At 43.6% G+C, this 18,352-nt stretch overlaps 1 long non-coding RNA gene across 1 annotated transcript; it reads right to left on the bottom strand.

Moving 5' to 3' along the window:
* Nucleotides 1–3,081: 3,081 nt before the first annotated feature.
* On the bottom strand, nucleotides 3,082–12,427 carry LOC116101003. Its single transcript, XR_004122760.1, has 2 exons — nucleotides 12,378–12,427; nucleotides 3,082–3,235 (listed from the first exon to the last, which is right to left on the bottom strand). It is a non-coding gene; the product is annotated as an uncharacterized LOC116101003 (long non-coding RNA).
* Nucleotides 12,428–18,352: the final 5,925 nt, after the last annotated feature.

The following is an 18,352-nucleotide window of genomic DNA, read 5'->3' as shown; positions in this document are numbered from 1 at the left end:
TTATTTATTATATGTAAGTACACTGTAGCTTTCTTCAGACACACCAGAAGAGGGCGTCAGATCTCATTTTGGATGGTTGTGAGCCACCATGTGGTTGCTAGGATTTGAATTCATGACCTCTAACACATCCCGGCAGTGGTGGTGCACGCCTTTAATCCCAGCACTTGGGAGGCAGAGGCAGGCGGATTTCTGAGTTTGAGGCCAGCCTGGTCTACAGAGTGAGTTTCAGGACAGCCAGGACTATACAGAGAAACCCTGTCTCGAAAAACAAACAAAAAAAAAAGAGTTAAGACTTAACACAACATGGTTGCATATACCTGTAATGCCAGCACTTGGTAGGCTGAGGCAGGAGAATCTGGAGTTCAATATCAGCCTGGCTTACAAAGACACTCTATCTCTAAAGAAGTTAATGTGAGGCTGGAGAAATGGCTCAGCAGTTAAGAACACTGGTTGCTCTTCCAGAAGACCCAGATTCAATTCCCAGCATTCATAAGGAGGCTCACCACCATCTGTAACTCCAGTTCCAGATATCAAACACTTTCTTCTGACCTCTATAGGCACCACATATACATGTGAAGCACATACATGAATGCAGGCAAAACACCCACATACATTAAAAATATATATTAATGCTAACTAATAGTGTTTGTTCACTTGTTCACTTGTATACACTGCTAACTAGTTGTAAAATATAAAATAAAAGTAATTATTTGAGGCTGGTGAGATGGCTCAGATGGTAAGAGCACTGACTGCTCTTCTGAAGGTTGTGAGTTCAAATCCCAGCAACCACATGGTGGCTCACAACCACCCATAATGAAATCCGATACCCTCTTCTGTATACTCATAATAATAAATAAATCTTGCTGCTGGCTCTGTAAGCCAGAAACCAGAGCAAGCATATGAGTGTGTTCAAAGCTGGTGCCTTCGTCTCAACCTAGGAGAGAGGGCCGGCTGGGCGCTCAGACCCTCCAGGAGCCTCTAGGAGGAGAGGACTTGGGAATGTTATCCTTCCTTCCTGCTGTAGGCCCTGATGGCTTCTGAACACTGACCATGCTGGGGACTGCAGTGTCCCCTTCATGTGTCTCTTGTCCTCCAAGTCCCATCTTTAATCCTGCACGAGAGCTTTGGCATGTGACATGACACTTGCTCTGCAGTCCACAGCACAGCTGGCCTCTGATATAAAGAGGATGGATTAAAGGTGCAGAATAAAAGACCTTACATCTGCCACAGGGATGCTCTGCGACTCCTGTCCTGTTTGCCTCAAGAAAATATTATAGGTGTATCTCTCTAGACAACCTCGGTGACGTTTTTCCTTCCCTCCTCCATTGGTACCCACAATTCTTCCCTTTACAGATGAGGAAACCAAGGTTCAGAGGGACAAAGAACAGTATTGAAGGCAACATGGGCTGACCAAGGCTGGGTGTTTGGATTCTGGACAATGAGTCTCAGTGTAGCTGGAGTTCGACCAGTAGAGGGCAGCAGGGCCCAGGAAGAGCGATCTTACCTGGTTACTGGAGACCAGCCAGCCTGTGATTTGGCCTAGCATTTCCTAGCATACTATTTCCTCCAGTTGTCATCAGAGAGGTGAGGCTTACTGCACCAACACTTTATTGAAGAAAACTACCCAAGGTCCAGGTGGTCCTGTTAGTTGCCCATTTGGTCAGTATAGAATGAACCTAGATTGAACACGGTGCTGTCTCAAACCTACAGTCCCTTTGCATTTGAATCTGAACCCTGTCTGTATGTAGCTACTACAGACAGCCCAGGCAACCCAGACCAGTCTCATTTGTCAGTGCAAATAGGGGAAGCAGTAGCTGAGGGCCACAGGTTGGCCAGCTCCCAACCCGTACCAGAATTTGAGAGAAGTTCTGGGAAAAGATTGGTGGGTCTCCATCTCAGTGAGTTTGCACATAGACTGGTCTACACAATGCATTCCAGGCCAGCCAAGACAAGCCAAAAATAGCCCACATGGTTGGTAAGCTGGCTCAGCTAATGATGTTCACTGTCAAGTCTAATCCTCCGACCTATGCCCACAAATTGTGCCCTGACTTTCATACTTCCTCCAATGTGTGCCCATACACAATCAGCAAACAAATACAAATATCCTAAAATTATTGTTTATTTCCTTTTTTTTTTAACAGTACTAGGAATAAAACCTAGGTCCTCAAACATGCTAGGCAAGCACATTAGCCACCTGATCTTCTTGTGGAAGTCCTCCTATGGGTGTAGCCGCTCAGCCATAAGGCCCAGTCCAGGACAGGAACATGAACCCCAACAGGGCAGAAAAGAACACCTAGAGAACCAACCAGCCCTAGGGATTTCCTTTGACTATTACACAGATTTCTCTCAACTAATATGGTTAAATTTTTAGCCGGACAGTGGTGGCGCACGCCTTTAATCCCAGCACTTGGGAGGCAGAGGCAGGTGGATTTCTGAGTTCGAGGCCAGCCTGGTCTACAGAGTGAGTTCCAGGACAGCCAGGGCTATACAGAGAAACCCTGGCTCCCCCCAAAAAAACCACCACCACCAACAACAAAAAACAACCACTTTGGGGTTGGGTTTGGTAGCACAGGCCTTTAATTCCTGAACTGAAGAGGCAAAGATTGGCGTTGATCTCTATAAACCTACCCTGGTCTAAAACAAAACACACAAACAAACAAAACAAAACAAGAAACCCAGCCAGACGGTGGTGGCACATGCCTTTAGTCCCAGCACTTGGGAGGCAAAGACAGGTGGATTTCTGAGTTTGAGGCCAGCTTGGTCTACAGAGTGAGTTCTAGGATACTCAAACAACCAAGGATCCCAGAAACAAATAGAAAACAAACACTAAATGCCTAGTGACTGTATGACTGTCCTTCCCAGTTCTCCACAGTCAAGGGCTAAGCAACTGACACACCTGCAAGGGAGTGTAATCCTGAAGGAGGTGGCTACCTATAGGGAGCTAGGGTAGAGGAGGATTCACTGAGATGTAAACAAATGATAGAGATGTAAATGACCCCAGGGATTCATTCACCCATTCTCCATCCCGGCTCCTTTCTCCTGGATTAGCAGGAGGCTGTCTAATTTAGTAAACACCCAGAATTTCAAAACAGAGCTCTTTATTCCAAAGAGTTTAATCTGGAGCCCTGGGGCTGTCCTGCACGGCCTGACAGTCTAGATGGAGCCCTGGGTTTTTGAGCTGCTTTCCCCAAGGCCTTCCAAGAGAACTGGTCCTCTTATCAAATCCTGTCATTATCTGAAATAAATATGACAGGTATTAAAAGCTTGCTAGAAAACATATCAGATAGCTTAGTCAGACAGACTGACTTCCATCCCCAGAAAGCCACAGTGAAATAAGAGAACCAAATTGTTCTCTGACTTCCACACATGCGCTACGGTATAGAACAACTTGAGGTTGTCAGTTCTGGTATCAAACGTGAAACTTAGGTAAAGCAGGCCTGGCGGTAGCCATCTTTATCCAATGAGCCTTCTTAATGTCCCAATTTTTTGTTTGTCTTTTTGAGACAGGGTTTCTGTGTAGTCCTGGCTGTCCTAGAATTTGATCTGTAGACCAGTCTGGCCACCTGCCTCTGCCTCCCAAATGCTGGAACCAAAGGCCTGAGCCACCATGCCCAGCTTTTAAATTGAATTGTGCAAGTAGCTCCAGGGGCAGACTGCTACCTATCCTGGAGTGAGTCTCAGTGATGCAGCTGCCTTTGAGTCCCCCCAGTCTCTTGGCTCACTAAGCTAGGCTTGGGTAGAACTGTTTCTCTAAGAGTGGTTTGTATCACTCTTATCTGAATGGATACTTACATCTCAGGAAAAGTCATATAACACAAGCACCACCCTGAGCTATTTTTGCTTTTGTTTGTTTTTTTGTTTTTGTTTTTGAAACAGGGTCTCATGAAATCCAGGCTAGCCTTACATTTCTATGTAGTTGATAATGACCCTTAATTTATCCTCCTGCCTCTGTCTCCTAAGTAATGGATTACAGGAATATGCTACAAGCCACAGCTGTTTTTTTAGTTATTTTGGTGAGAGAGAGGCATGAAGATGGATGCGTAGAGAAAACTAGTCAGTTTTCTTCTTCCAATATACGGGGCCGGGGATTGAACTCAGGTTGTCAGGTTTGGTAGCAGGCATCTTTGCCTACTGAGCCATTTCACCAGTCTGATGGCCACGTTTCTGTTTTTCAGATACAGAAATCTTTTTTTCACTTTTGGTTTCTATCTGTGCCTGGAGCTGACCCTGTGGCACAGCTCTCCGCACCCAAATCCCGCCGGGAGAGAGCCGGTCTCCTCGGAGGGCTGACACATCTGAGAGCACAGGTATAAGACTACCACTTCTGCTCAAATACCTGGCCCAAGAGGGACCCACCCGGAGCCCTCAGGACACAGGAAACAGCTGGGGACAGGATCCTTCCAGATTCCACCTGTATCCCGGAGCTGACCCTGTGCCACAGCTCTCCATACCCAAATTCTGCCCTGAGAGAGCTGGTCTCCCAGGAGGGCTGACACATTGGCTTACAGAAGGGACAAACCACAGTCAGAAACAGCAAGAGCAGCTAAACACCACAGATAACCAGATGGTGAGAGGCAAGGGCAAGAACATAAGCAACAGAAACCAAGGCTACTTGGCATCATCAGAACCCAGTTCTCCCACCACAGCAAGCCCTGGATACCCCAACACATTGGAAAAGCAAGACTCTGATTTAAAATCATATCTCATGATGATGATAGAGGATTTTAAGAAGGACATAAATAATTCCCTTAAAGAAATACAGGAAAGCAGGGCAGTGGTGGTACACGCCTTTAATCCCAGCACTTGGGAGGCAGAGGCAGGTGGATTTCTGAGTTCGAGGCCAGCCTGGTCTACACAAGTGAGTTCCAGGACAGCCAGGGCTACACAGAGAAACCCTGTCTCAAAAAAACAAAAACAACAACAAAACAGAAACCAAAAAACAAAAACAACAACAAAAAACCCAAAAAACAAAACAACAACAAAAAATATAGGAGAACACAGGTAAACAGGCAGAAGCCCTTAAGGGGAAACACAAAAATCCCTTAAAGAATTACAGGAAAGCCAAGCAGTGGTGGTGCTCACCTTTAATCCTAGCACTTGGGAGGCAGAGGCAGGCAGATTTCTGAGTTCAAGGCCAGCCTGGTCTACAGAGTGAGTTCCAGGACAACCAGGACTACACAGAGAAACCCTGTCTTGGGGGGGAAAAAAGAATTACAGGAAAACACAACCAAACAGATGAAGGAATTGAACAAAACCATCCAGGATCTAAAAATGGAAATAGAAACAATAAAGAAATCACAAAAGGAGACAACCCTGGAGGTAGAAAACCTAGGAAAGAGATCAGGAGTCATAGATGCAAATATCACCAACAGAATATAAGAGAGAGAAGAGAGAATCTCAGGTGCAGAAGATACCATAGAAAATATTGGCACAACAGTCAAAGAAAATGCAAAATGCAAAAAGTTCCTAACCCAAAACATCCAGGAAATCCAGGACACAATGAGAAGACCAAACCTAAGGATAATAGATATAGAAGAGAGTGAAGATTTCTAACTTAAAGAAGAAAACTTCCCTAACCTAAAGAAAGAGTTGCCTCTGGGCAGTGGTGGCGCATAGCTTTAATCCCAGCACTTGGGAGGCGGAGACAGATGGATTTCTGAGTTTGAGGCCAGCCTGGTCTACAGAGTGAGTTCCAGGACAGCCAGGGCTATACACAGAAACCCTGTCTTGAAAAAACCAAAAAGAAAAAAAAAAAAAAAAGGGAGATAGAGAAAGAGAAAGAGTTGCCCATAAACACATAAGAAGCCTACAGAACTCCAAATAGATTGGACCAGAAAAGAAATTTCTCATGTCACATAATAGGCAAAACACCAAATGCACACACACACACACACACACACACACACACAATGAAAGAATATTAGAAGCAGTAAGGGAAAAAGGTCAAGTAACATATAAAGGCAGACCTATCAGAATTACACCAGACTTCTCAACAGAGACTATGAAAGCCAGAAGATCCTGGGCAGATGTTATACAGACTCTACAAGAACACAAATGCCAGCCTAGGCTACTATACCCAGCAAAACTCTCAATCACCATAGATTGAGAAAACAAGACATTCCATGACAAAGCCAGATTTACACAATATCTCTCCACAAATCCAGCCCTACAAAGGATAAAAGATGGAAAACTCCAACACAAGGAAGAAAACTACACCCTAGAAAAAGCAAGAAAGTAATCTTCTTTCAACAAACCCAAAAGAAGATAGCCACACAACATAATTCCACTTCTAACAACAAAAATAACAGAAAGCAACAATCACTATTCCTTAATATCTTTTTTTTTTTCTAAGACAGGGTTTCTCTCTGTAGCCCTGGCTGTCCTAGAACTTACTCTGTAGACCAGGCTGGCCTTGAACTTGGAAATCTGCCTGTCTCTGCCTCCCAAGTGATAGGATTAAAGGCATGTGCCACCACCGCCCAGCTCCTTAGTATCTCTTAACAAAATGGACTCAATTCCCCAATAAAAAGGCATAGACTAATAGGCTGGATACATAAAAAGGACCCAGCATTTTGCTGCATACAGGATATGGACTTCAGTGACAAAGACAGACACTATGTCAGAGTAAAAGGCTGGAAAACAATTTTCCAAGCAAATAGTCCCAAGAAACAAGCTGGAGTAACCATTTTAATATCGAATAAAATCGATTTTCAACCAAAAGGTATAAGGAAGGGCACTTTATACTCATCAAAGGAAAAATCTACCAAGATGAACTCTCAGTTCTGAACATCTATGCTCCAAATGCAAGGGCACCCACATTCATTAAAAAAAAAAAACTTTACTAAAGCTCAAAGCACACATTGCATCTCACACAATAATAGTGGGATCCCACTTCAACACCTGACTCTCATCAATGGATAGATCATAGAAACAGAAACTAAACAGAGACACAGTGAAACTAACAGAAGTCATGAACCAAATGGATTTAACAGGTATGTATAGAACATTTCATCCTAAAACAAAATAGACCTTCTTCTCAGCATCTCATGGTACCTTCTCCAAAACTGACCATATAATCGGTCACAAAACATGCCTCATCAGATACAAGAAGATTGAAATAATTCCATGCATCCTATCAGATCACTATGGATTAAAGCTGGTCTTCAATAACAACAAAAACAACAGAAAGCTCACATACACATGGAAGCTGAATAATGCTCTACTCAATGATAACTTGGTTAAGGAAGAAATAAAGAAATTAAAGAATTTTCAGAACCAATCCTACATCCAATAGAGGGCTAATATCCAATATATACAAAGAACTCAAAAAGTTAGACTCCAGAGAACCAAATAACCCTATCAAAAAATGGAGAACAGAGCTAAACAGAGAATTCTCAACTGAGGAATATCAAATGGCCGAGAAGCACCTAAAGAAATGTTCAACATCCTTAGTCATCAGGTAAATGCAAATCAAAATCACCCTGAGATTCCACCTCACACCAGTCAGAATGGTTAATATCAAAAAAACTCAGGTGACAGCAGATGCTGTCTAGGATGTGGAGAAAGAGGAACATTCCTTCATTGCTGGTGGGATTGCAAGCTGGTACAACCACTCTGGAAATCAGTCTGGCAGCTCCTCAGAAAAATGGACATAGCTATACCACCTGAGGACCCAACTATACCACTCCTGGACATATACCCAGAAGATGCTCCAACATATTATAAGGACACATGCTCCACTATGTTCAAAACAGCCATATTTTTAATAGCCAGAAGCTGAAAACAACCCAGATGTCCCTCAACAGAGGAATGAATACAGAAACTGTGGTACATTTACTCAATGGAGTACTACTCAGCTATTATAAACAATGACTTCAAAAAAAAAAAAAAAGAAAAAAAAGAAAAACAATGACTTCATAAAGTTCGCAGGCAAATGGATGGATCTAGAAAATATCATCCTAAGTGAAGTAACTCAGTCACAAAAGAACACACATGATATGTACTCACTGAAAAGAACACACATGGATATTAGGCAAAGAGCTCAGAATACCCACAATAAAACTCACAGATCACATGAAACTCAAGAGGAAGGAAGACCAAAGAGTGGATGCTTCAGTCCTACTTAGAAGAGGGAACAATATAATCAAGGGAAGTAGAGGGTGGGAGGAATTTGGGAGGAAGAGAGAGGGGAAGGGGAAAAAAAGGGACAGAATCAGGTAAGGGAGGAGATGGAGAAGATTACAGAGGGTCAGGAAATTAACAGAGGTATGTAGCAATGGGGGATGAGGAAGTGGGGTAGCAACCAGAAAGTCCCAGATGCCAGGAAAGCAAGAGCCTCCCAGGACCCCATGGGGATGACATTAGCTGAAATACCCCACAAAGGGGAGGGAGAACCTGTCGAGAGACCATATCCAGAGATTAGTCCTGGCCCTCCAGTTGAGGGATGGGGCCACCCACCCATCTCCAAAATTTTAACCCAGAATTGCTCCTGTCTAAAGGAAGTTCAGGAACAAAATGTAAAACAGAGACTGAAGAAAAGACCATCCAGACACTGTCCCACCTGGGCATTCATCCCACAAGCAGACACCAAACCTAGACACTATTGCTGATGCCAAGAAGTGCTTGCTGACAGGAGCCTGATACAACTGTCACCTGAGAAGCTCTGCCAGATCATGACCAATACAGATGCGGATTCTCGAAGCCAACCATCAGACTGAGCTGGACTCAATGGAGGAGTTAGGGGAAAGACTGTAGGAGCTGAAGGGGCCTTCCTTATCTGGCATTAATGGGAGGAGGAGGCCCTTGATCCTGTGAAGGCTTGATGCCCCAGTGTAGAGGAATGCTAGGGCAGTGAGGAGGGAGTGGGTGGGTGGGTGGGTGGGGTAAGGGGGATGGGAGAGGGAGTTTGCAGAGAGGAAACCAGGAAAGGGGGTAACATTTGTAATGTAAACAAATAAAATATCCAATTAAAAAAGGAAATATTTTCTTATATATTTTATTTATTTTTGATTTTTCAAGACAGGATTTCTCTGTGTAGCTCTGGCTGTTTGTCCTGTAACTCACTCTGTAGACCAAGCTGGCCTCTGCTTCCCTAATGCTGGGATTGAAGGTATGTGCTACTAAGCCTGGCTATGATGCCCAGTGTTTATTATACAGTTCTGAGGATTAAATCCCAGACTTTATGTATGCAAGATAAGCACTCTAGTCTGCCAAGCTGGATCTCCAGCCACTCCAACTGTGGTTTTAAATAACTTTCTGGGAGCACAGGCCTGGGAACCTCACTACTTGGGCTCAAACCCTGGTTCTTTCTTAAGAAAGCTACATGGTCTTAGGCCCTTGGTAACCGCTCAGCATTTCCTCAGTCTCTGAAGTGTGGAAAAACTACAGCAACAGTGGTGGTAATGGTTGGTTGGTGGTTGTGGTGGGAACACCAGAGCTGAGATAGGCAGGGGCCTCTGTGGTTCCACAGTTAATAGCTTAGTAGGATCAACCTGGTTATTAGGTGGGTAGCATCATTGTCTTTCTGAACCTCCTCTCAGTTCACCTACTTGGGAGTTTTAGTGGCCAGAAAGAAGGGGCTGCTGGGTCAAAACAAAGTCACACAGGCTGTACCAGGTAAGGCCAGGAGGAGCTGGGTTCTTGACATCCAGAGGGAGGTGACTCTTAATTCTCCTGGGATCAATTTGGATGCATTTCCAAGAAAGAGACTGGGCAATTTCTGTGCTTGTTTTGCTTGCATGTCAATTTGTCTGTGCACCATGTGTGTGCCTGATGCCCCTGGAGGCCAGAAAAGGGTGTTAGATTCCCTGAGACTGAAGTTAAAGTTGTGAGCTACCACATAGATGCCGGGAAAGGAATCTGAATATTCTGGAAGAGTAGCCAGTGCTTTTAACAGCTGAGCCATTTCTTCAGCCCTATCCTTTCCTTTTGATCACAGGGTAAAGCTAATCTAATTTACTACTTCTGTCCTCTTGTGCCCACTGCGAATCTCTGCCTCATTTGTAGGCTCTTCTCAGCTTTCCATCAATGATCTTTCAACCCTGCTCATTACCCTCTCCTTCCAGCAAAGCAAAGCCCTGACAGGTGGCTAGCACTGGGCCAAGATAGTCACTTTTCCCACTTCTTGACTTCAGTTTATGATACTATCCCCACTAGAGACTGTGGAGGCCATCAGTGACCAATCTATTCCAACCTGAGTTTCAACTCACCACTAGCTCCTTCTCAACCTTTTCTCTTTTTTCTCCAACTTTATTCCTATTGCTTGGCCCTTCCCAGAGCCTTCCAAAGTTAACTGTTCCAGCTACCCAGCATTGCTTAGATGCAAATACTTGGTATGGGACATATGAGACTGAAAAACAAGAGAGGACTGGAAAGATGGTTTAGCAGTTAAGAGCACTAGCTGCTTTTCTAGAGAACCAGAGTTCAGTTTCCAGCAACCATATGAAAGCTTACTACTATCAATAACTCTGGTTCCAAAGGGTCCCACACTGTTCTGGCCTCCATGGGCACTACATGCACACGGTATACAGAAGAACATGCAAGCCAAACACTTGGAGAAAGCATACAGTAAATGCTGCAGAGGATGGATCTGCAGGGCTAGGGGAACACACAACAAGCAATAGGGAGGCCTGAGAAGTGGTGGCTGGAGATAAAGGAAGGAAAGGATGGAGAGTGAAGGTGATGAGGATGAGTGCAGGGGAGCCCATGCTTTACATGAGACTAAGGGAATCTCCATCAATTAGGTAGGTATCTAACCAGGTAGTGAAATAATGGTAGGTGTGGGAGGGAATCAAACCCACAGAGATAACATAGTTGTGAGAATCCATAGGACTTCACTGGACTAAGAATATAGAGATGAAAACCAGATTACATAGAAATCCTATCGGCAAAAAGGTACAGGTTGATCCAGAGGAGGTCATATTCTTATTTACCAGTTACTATGAGCTATGGAATCCTGCTTTGAATACAGATTTCCTTCCTGTTTGAGGTCCTTCTTGGACTGTGCATGGACCTGCCCAAGTCTTCCTGCTCCTTTGACATAAGCAGAAGAGACAGTAAGGCAGCTTGCTGTGACCCCTTAGCTGAGTTTCAAACCTACCCATGCCTTTCACTTCAACAGGGTCCACATACAATGGAGAAGAAGTAGAAAGTTACAAGAGTGTTGATGACAGGGCTGTAGAGAATAGAATGGATTTCCAGGGCTGGAGAAATGGCTCAGCAGTTAAGTGTACTGCTCTTGCAGAATTCTGCATTTGATTTCCAGTACTCACAACTGGATGAACTACAGTTCCAGGAGACCTGAGGCTTTCCTCTGACCTCCTTGGGCTACCTATAGGTACATGGTACACCCACACTCGGGCATATACAAAGAATTTAAAAAAAATAGAATGGTATTCTCAACTGGGCCTGGTGACCCATCCCTTTAATCCCAGGACTTGGTAGAGTGGATCTCATTTACCAAGCAAGTTCCGGGATGGTCAGGGCTACACAGAGAAACCCTGTCTTGAAAAACAAAACAAAACAAACAATTGCACTGACTGCTCTTTTGAAGGTCCTGAGTTCAAATCCCAGCGCTCTCTCTCTCTCTCTCTCTCTCTCTCTTTGTTTTTTGTTTTGTTTTGTTTTTGAGACAGGGTTTCTTTGTATAGCCCTGGCTGTCCTGGAACTCACTCTGTAGACCAGGCTAGCCTCTAACTCAGAAATCTGCCTCTGCCTCCCAAGTGCTAGGATTAAAGGTGTGTGTCACCACTGCCCGGCTGTGCTCTCTTTCTATCTCAGTCTTTTCATGCTGATTTATAAAGAACAGAAAGTTGTTTCCTCCCAGTTCTAGAAATAGGAAGTCCAAGATCAAGATGCCAGCGCCTGATGAAGGCCTTCTTGCTATGTCTCTTCGTGGCAGAACAGGGGGAAAGAGACAGTCTACTCCCTTACAAGGTACATTGATGTAGGAATATTCCAGACATAGGCTTTCAAATATAAACTCCCTCAGTCTCCCATGTCATTATCTGCAAAGTGAGCTTCCTATGCTAGCCATGGCAACCTCCTCCCAAGCTAGGACAATTTGTCCATTCTTAGCTGATGCTGCTCTTGGCCACCAACTCTTCCCTATGCTGCAGCAGTGAATAGCTCCTGCCCTATCCTGACCCTAGGTTCTGCCCTCTTCTCAAACCACATACTTTTCTTCCCTCTAGACTTCACAACCAAACTCCTCAAAGGGGAGTTGATGTACTCCTTCTTCCCATTCATTCTATTCAAACTTCCTCATGCTGCTGCCAACCCCCCAGCCCCCACACCAATCCTCTTCCTCTTCTTTTCTTTTGAGACAGGGTCTAAGTAACTCTGGCTGTCCTGGATCTAGTTACGTAGACCAGGCTGACCTTGAATTTAGAGGTCCTCCTGCCTCTGCCTCTCTCTGCCTCCACCTCCGCCTCCAGAGTGCTGGGATTAAAGGCATTTGACACTAGACCTTACCCACCACACCCTGTTCCTCCGGTTTCCTGGGAGATTTCACAAGTGATGTCACAATAGTCACACCCAGACTTAGTCTTGTTTTATCTACCATGACTCTTCTCTTCCTCATACTGTCCTCTAGGTACTTTTGTAACTCCTGCCTCCCTGGTCATTCCTTTCTAGCTGTTTCACAGGCTCCTCTTAAACTGGTGGTTATTTTGTATTACAGTTAACTCCTCAAGCAGTTACAGGGCACCTACAGTAGGCTTTGCAGCCCTGACCCAAGGATTCTGGCCTCCCTCCTTTATCCATGCCTGGTATATTTCTCTTGTGATTTGATCTGCTGATGTTGTCTCCAACTCCCTACTCTATCACAGATTACTCTCTTCCAATTCTTGTAAAACCAGCAGGTGTTTCAGAGTCCCTCAGATATGCAGATATGACCCTGTCCTTTGGGTAGAAACAGTCACCCTTGTCCTCTCCCTCTCCACATTCTATACAGGAATGTGTGGACAAATCTTGTTGAGTCCTCTTCCTTTACCTTTCTTCCCAATAGAAGGGATTGTACCATGTTGCCTAGGCCGACCCCAAACACCTGAACTCACTGATCCTCCTGGCACTGGTCTATGACAGGCTCCTATTTCTCCCCTTCTCCTCTTATTCTTCTGTGTGGGGCTACTTTCTTGCTTTCCTCAGGGAAATAATAGATCTTTCTGGCTGGCATTCTGCTTTTGTACAGGGCACCTACAGTAGACTTTGCAGCCCTGCCTCAAGGATTCTGGCCTCCTTTATCCATGCAGGGCATATTTCTCTTGTGATTTGATCTGCTGAGTTCAGAGACTTAAGCTTGTCTTTGTCATTTCCTTGTATCTAAGAACATAGGTTGTTCCATCTTGGCGGTACTCTTAGCCAGCTTCAGGTCACACTGAAGCTCACAGGACTATTCACTTTCACCATGTGACTCCCACGGCCTGACTTGTCGCTTTTTGAGTGTATGTCTTTTCTCTACCCAGAATATTTCTTTTTGTCTTCCAGTTCCAAATCCAAATGTTTCTGCCTCAGATAAATTGTCAGTTTTCTCCGAAGACTTCCAGACCCAGCCATTTATTTTAGTTTCTCCAAGTTAACTAAGATCAGATTTTTTTAAAGATTTATTTATTATTATATATAAGTGCACTGTAGCTGTCTTCAGACTCACCAAAAGAGGGTGTTAGATGTCATCATGATGGCTGTGAACCACCATGTGGTTGCTGGGATTTGAACTCAGGAACTTCAAAAGAATAATCAGTGCTCTTACCTGCTGAGCTATCTCTCCAGCCCCCTAAGATCAGTTTTATTTTACCAACCTGTGAAAGTTTAACACTCACTTCATCCAAGAAATGTCCAAGAAACATCTTTTTTTTTTTTTTTTTTTTGGTTTTTCAAGACAGGGTTTCTCTGTGTAGCCCTGGCTGTCCTGAAACTCACTCTGTAGACCAGGCTGGCCTTGAATTTAAACTCAGAAATCCACCTGCCTCTGCCTCCCAAGTGCTGGGATTAAAGGCATGCGCCACCACTGCCCAGCCCTCAAGAAACATCTGAGTATAGGAACTACTAACCCTTTAGTTCTCCTAACAAATACCTGTGAGGAGTGAGTTCCAGGACAGCCCTAGGAAGTCAGAATTGTATTTAAGGATGGTTACTGGCCCCCTGATTGCTGGTAATCTAATCTGGGTCCTCTGCAAGAACAATGTTCTTAACCACTAAGCCATCTCTGTAGCCCCAGGCCACGTTCTGCACTGTCATTCTATCTCAGCTTTTCTCCTGATCCAGTCTTAAAATGCCAATCTTTAAGAGTACTCCAAAGCTCTTCTGCTTTCTACATACCGGGGATTAATCCCAAGGCCTCAGACATGCAAGACAGATCCCAAGCCAGATGCAGCTTCGTTGTTTGTTTGTTTGTTTGTTTGTTTTGTTTTCGAGACAAGAGTTTCTCTGTGTAGCCATGACTGACCTAGAACTCTGTAGACCAGGCTAGCTTTGAATTCCCAGAGATTTGACTGTCTCTGCTTCCTTTCCAAATACCTCTTCAACAATATTCATTATATTTGAGGTATATAAATTTTAAATTATTCCCCTCACACACATACACAAAATTGCTTGCTAAATGTTCTAACTCTGAAATATTAAAGGTGTCTGCCAACAGGCAGGGCATGTTGTTTCTGATTTTTAAAAGAGAATTTTATGTGACTCAGGCTAACCACAAACTGGTCTTGAATTTAAGATCTTCCTGCTAATATTTTAGATGTGAGTGACTACACCCAGTTTATGCAGTGGCCTCAAATATACTACTGGCATTCTACCACTAAGCTATACCCAAGTCCCTCAGAATACAGCTTTTGTTATTTTTGTTTGTTTGAAACAGGGTCCCATTATGTAGCCCTGACCAGCCTGTAACTGGCTATGTAGACCAGGCTGGCTTTGAACCTCAGAGATTCACCTGTTTCTGCCTCTTATTACTGGGATTTAAAGGCATGCATCACCATGCCCAGCCTTGTTCTCTGTTTTGTTTTGTTTTGTTTTTATTTTTTGAGACAGGATTTCTTTGTGTAACCCTGGCTATCTTAGAACTTGCTATGTAGACCTCTGAACTCAGAGAGCCTCCTGCTTCTGCTGGGATCAAAGGCATATACTACCATTAGATTTTTTTAAATTTTTATTTGTTTGTTTGTTTGTTTATAGGACTTCTGCTTGCTCTGGTCATCCCTGCTTGCTCTGGTTGACCTCCAGGTAGACTCCGTTCGCTCCAGTTGTTCCTGCTCACTCCTGCCCAAAGATTTATTTATTATTATAAGTACACTGTAGCTGTCTTCAGAAGCACCAGAAGAAGGTGTGACATCTCATTACGGAAGGTTGTGAGCCACCATGTGGTTGCTGGGATTTGAACTCAGGATTTTTGGAAGAGCAGTAAGTGTTCTTACCTGCTGAGCCATCTCACCAGCCGGTTTTTGTTTTTTGGGTTTTTTTGAGACAAGGCATCATATACCTTAGTCTAATCTCAAATTCAATATATAGTTGAGGATAATCTTGAATTTCCTGCCTTTATGTCCTGAGTGCAGAGATTATAAGTATGTGCTACTACATGAGGTTTCATGAGGTGCTGAAGTTGGAACACATCCCAGATAAGCACTCCTACCGAGTTCCATTCCAAGCCCAGACCATGGCTTTTGTTGTGGTAATACAAATTTAATATCTCTATAGTCATTCCTCCTCCAAATACCTCTTCAACAATATTCATTATATTTGAGGTATATAAATTTTAAATTATTCCCCTCACACACATACACAAAATTGCTTGCTAAATGTTCTAACTCTGAAATGTTTTAAGACTTCACTTTCTAGCTCAGTCTGTCTTTCCCACTCTCTGGAGAGACTGAAGACAGTCGACTATGTTTTAAGTGAGATTTTCATGTTATAGTTTTTGAAATTATATGTGATTTCATATATCACATATTAGAGTTCATGTTCTGATTTGGCCTTTTTTTTTTTTTTTTTTCGAGACAGGGTTTCTCTGTGTAGCCGAGGCTATCCTGGAACTCATTCTGTAGACCAGGCTGTCCTCGAACTCAGAAATCCACCTGCCTCTGCCTCCCAAGTGCTGGGATTAAAGGCGTGCGCCACCATCGCCCGGCTGGCCTTCATTTTAGATATAGTTGTCTTCTTGGTGAATTGCATCTCCTTAGATTTCCATTTCTGTCTCAAATAATAAAGTTTGTTAAGATCCCTAACATTGCTACCCAGCTCCAAAAAGAAAAGAAAAAAAAAAGAAAGAAAAGAAAAAATAAATAGAACCGGCAAACTTTTTAAATATGTTGTGTCTCAGATTCCAAGGGACAGTCAGGTCTTTGTCTCCTGACTCTACAATGATACTATAAGGAAACAGGTAAGCATTAGTATCTGTTTTATTCAAGAGAACTAAGGTTAAAGCAGGAGGCATTCCTCCAAAAGCAGCTGAAGCAGTTTTAGCAGAAGCCTAGGAGAGATGGTATGTGTCCTTGAAGAAGGTAATCAATGGTCTGACTGCTAGGAGAGTCTGGACACAGATAAGCACTTGTGAAAGCAGCCTTCAGGGGATATGGCTGGAATTCCTCAGTTCTGCTCCATGGCAGAGCAGCAATTCTGTTAAGGTTTGTAGGGGTAGCCTGGCAATACTAAGACTGTAGGAATAACATGTACATTTCATGCCATCCCAAGCTACCCCAGCAGCCAACATCAACCCACTACCCAGAGAGGCTAGTCTGTAGAAAAAGCCAAATTCCAGAAGTAGTAGTAGAAAAGCACTGGGTCAGGGAAAGCTGAAGTTTCATGATCTCAAGGAAATGGCCAACTACATTCCATGTAATTTATGAGTTTCATATGTGTCTTAGCTTTATGTGGCCTTATTGGAAGAGATGTGTCACTAGGCTTTGAGGTTTTAAAAGCCCACTCCAGGTCCAGAGTCCCTCTCTCTGCCTGACGATCAGGACGTAGCTCTCAGCTATGTCTCCAGCACAAGGCCTTGTCCGTTGCCATGGCCAAGCTCTCCACCAAGATGATAATGGATTAACTCTTTCTCAGACAGTTTACCAACTGGGAACTAAGCATGCAAACATATGAGCTGGGGGGAGGCAATCTCATTTAAACTACTACAACGAGTCACCCAGCCTCTTTTCTTTCTTTTTTTGTTTTTTTTTGTTTTTTTTTTCAAGATAGGTTTTCTCTGTGTAGCCCTGGCTGTCCTGGAACTCACTCTGTACACCAGGCTGGCCTCGAACTCAGAAATCTACCTGCCTCTGCCTCCCAAATACTGGGATTAGAGACATGCGCCACCACCGACCGGCATCCATCTTCAATGACAAAAGAATTTACAAGGCATTTTTGGCTTTTTTCCTTCCCAACCCATTTAGATTCTTTTTCCAGATGCAAAGGAAAATTACTCATCATTCCTTTATGTCATGATCATCTAACATACAGTTTTTATTCCAAGTGTTATTAGTAATACTAATTTTAGATGCTTTTGGCTGGTACCCTGTGGCTCAGTTCACGTCCACAAAGAGCTTGTCTCATGGAACAAGATAGGAAGAGATGCTCACTAAGTAACGAATCTAAAGATTTGTTTAAAGTGCACCAGATAGTAAAAGAGGCATACAGGCCTGTCAGATGGTGCACCAAAAAAGTAAGAAAGAACATGGACACAGAAGGTAGGGGTAGTACAGAATGATGGAGAGAAAGATGGCAGGGGAGAGGAAAAATGGAGACCAGAGGTACAGAATGGGAAGGAGAGAGAGACCACTCTGACTGAAGAAAGCAGCTATGAATAAGTCACAATCTGAACCCTCTTCGTTTGCTTAAATATTAAGCATCTTTACTCAAAGCTGGCTTTCTGTTTATTTTGTTTAGAGATAGGCCTTATGTAGCCTAGACTTCCTACATACAGGAATACAGCCCTGAACTTCTGATCCTCCTGCTTCTACCTTCTGTGTGCTGGGATTATAGCTGTGCAACTTCATGCCCTACTCTATGAAGTGCTAGTATGCAATCTTGAACTTTGTTCTCACTAGGCAAGTAATCTGCCAACAGTTTCCAGCCTATTCTTAAATTTAGATGTCAAAAATATAGCACCTACCAGATGGCTAAGTGGATAAAAGTATTTGCTGTCAAGCCTGACAACCTGAGTTCTACACTTGGAACCCACATGATGGTGGAAAAAGAGAATCTTTCCACAGGTTGTCCTTTGGTCTCCACACGTATGTCTTGGCGTACACAAATAAAATCTCATTTTTTGTTGTTGTTTTTCAATACAAGGTTTCTCTGTATAGCCTCAGCTGTCCTGGAACTCACTCTGTAGACCAGGATGGCCTCAAACTCAGAAATCTGCCTGCCT

This window comes from Mastomys coucha, unplaced genomic scaffold (assembly GCF_008632895.1).
Source record: "Mastomys coucha isolate ucsf_1 unplaced genomic scaffold, UCSF_Mcou_1 pScaffold21, whole genome shotgun sequence".
NCBI classification, from domain to species: domain Eukaryota; kingdom Metazoa; phylum Chordata; class Mammalia; order Rodentia; family Muridae; genus Mastomys; species Mastomys coucha.
Note: the sequence above shows the minus strand (reverse complement) of the source record. Positions and strands in the feature narration are given on the sequence as shown.